This window comes from Schistocerca serialis, chromosome 8 (assembly GCF_023864345.2).
Source record: "Schistocerca serialis cubense isolate TAMUIC-IGC-003099 chromosome 8, iqSchSeri2.2, whole genome shotgun sequence".
In the NCBI taxonomy this organism is placed as follows: Eukaryota; Metazoa; Arthropoda; class Insecta; order Orthoptera; family Acrididae; genus Schistocerca; species Schistocerca serialis.
In genome coordinates, this window is record NC_064645.1 from 552,953,679 (window position 1) to 552,956,220 (window position 2,542).

Sequence of the window (2,542 nt, forward strand, 5' to 3'; positions counted from 1 at the left end):
GGTGGCTGCTGCTGTTCTGCAGACGTGTTAGCAACCTGGGCTTTTAATACGATCACCGAGGCCTTATCGGTATCTCTGCGATTTACGTCAACGTTACATTTAACTTCGCTGGAACCTTACGGCGCTGTTATTGGCGTGTCTTTGGTTTAGGCAAGCGTACTTGGCCTACGGTACGTCGGACAAAGTAGTACTGATTACGTGTGCTGTAGAGGTACAGCGTCGTATGCCGTTGGAACACTGGACTCTTATCTAGCTGTTATCGGGATGTCTGTGGTTCTCCGGTTCATTGTAGCAAAGTAGTAATGTTTACGTCCGGTATGTTGTGAAATTTATTGAAAGACAAGTTCTTATTAAGAGCAGACATTCATACTCAAGCTATCCTGCTGACTGATAAGCGTTTGCAGAAGAAGAATGTGATATTTACACTTCATATTTTCAATTGATTTAGTTCACTTTTGGTGTTAATTTTTGACCTCTCTCGTGCTTCCTTACCTGATACTATCTCCATCGCAAGGCGTAAGGTCAGTACCAAAAGTGCAAGAACCAACACAGAACGAGATCTGACAGTTCAAAAAGCGGAGGTTGGAGAGTTTTAGTTCTTGCAATGAGCAGTTAAAAAATTTGCTTGTGCTGCGACAAGTGCTCAAACTAACAACCTACCAGAAAGCATTGGAAGCACGCCAGATGAAAATGCGTAAGGTTTCAGTTTTCCCAACAGCGATGATTCTGAGGAAGAACATCTATGAGTAGACTTACAAGATCATCTTGATATGATTGACATAGTAGATGATCAGTCATGGAAATATTTGGGATATTTCTGTGGGAAACAATTGCTGAGGTATGCCTCCTTGTTGAACAGCGCTTCGACTCCTGCTGCGAGAAACTTATTTGGTTTTTGTGTATCAATAATTGACTGAAATTCTCGGCCTGCCGAGGTGGCCGAGCGGTTCTAGGTGCCACAGTCTGGGACCGCGCGACCGCTACGGTCGCAGGTTCGAATCCTGCCTCATGCATGGATGTGTGTGATGTCCTTAGGTTAGTTGGGTTTAAGTAGTTCTAAGTTCTAGGGGACTGATGACCTTGTAAGTTAAGTCCCATTGTGCTCAGAGCCATTTTTGAAATTCTCGTTTCTTTAATTATTTGGTTTGATATAAATATGTATCATTTGTACAAGTATGTGTATGCTGTAAGTACCTATGAACAGTATGAAGGAAATTAATGACCACAGGATTCATAGTGTCCCACAGGGCTCAGTCTTGGATCCCTTATTGTTTTTAATATGTATTAATGACTTGCCACTCTATATTCATGAAGATGCAACGCTAGTCCTTTTTGCTGATGAAACAAGTATAGTAATCACAGCCAAAAAAACAAGAATCAGCTGAGGAAATTTTAAATAACGTCTTTCAGAAAATTATTAAGTGGTTCTGTGTAAATGTACTCTCACTGAATTTTGAGAAAACACAGTATATACAATTCTGTACAATAAATGGCATAACACCATTAATAAAAATAAACTAAGGACACAAGTCTGTTGTTAAGGCAGAATCTTCAAAATTTCTTGGTATGTGCACTGATGAGAAGTTGAAATGGAAGAAACACATTGATGATCTGCTGAAACGGTTACGTCCAGCTGCTTATGATATTAGGGTTATTGAAAATTTTGGTGATAAATATATCAGTAAATTAGCCTACTATACCTATTTTCATTCAGAGCTTTCATATGGCGTCATATTTTAGGGTAATTCATCACTAAGAGAAAAAGTATTCATCAGAATAAAAGCTGGTGCCCACCCAAGATCTCCTGTCAGACATTTATTTAAGGTAGTATTAAGAAAATGGTCTTAGTCGCATTTTTTATTTATTTAGTGCCGACCGGTTTCAGCCCATCGCAGGAGCCATCTTCAGGGCGAACATACTGTGAAATTACAATATATATCTCAAACAAAACTAATGACAACCATCTTATAAAAGTGGATTACGTAACTATAATGTTTTACGCAGCTGGTCGACCGCTAGGGCGTCACGACTACCAACGTACGGCAGGAGAATGTAAGGAATTTACCTTGTGCCTGGGTTTATATAGCAAGCTATGAGCACGTGTGCGTAAGCAACGCCTCCAGTGGTGACCAATGGTATACGTCTAGGCTTAAAAATTGAAGTATAAATATAATTTGTGTTAAGATTACTATTTTAAAAAAACATATTCATTTAGAAAAACACTGTTATATAAATAAAAATAAAAAGCATTTGAAAAACCTTTCCAACGTCAAACTTATAAAAGAACGTTAGTAAGTTACATTATCTTCATTCGTAATACACTATGGGGGAAGGAAACAATTTCCTGTCTGTACTCTATTTACTTTGTGCTTATTTATATCCTATTTCTGTTACTTAATAAGTTTAAGTGTGCCTTTCTGTAATCGTATATACAGAGCCCTCTAGTCCAGGCGCTGTGGACGCCGTTGCCATGGTAGCGGCCCAACAAGTGCATCAAACGTCTACCGTATTTAGCTGATAAGGCCAATTTACATTCCATTAT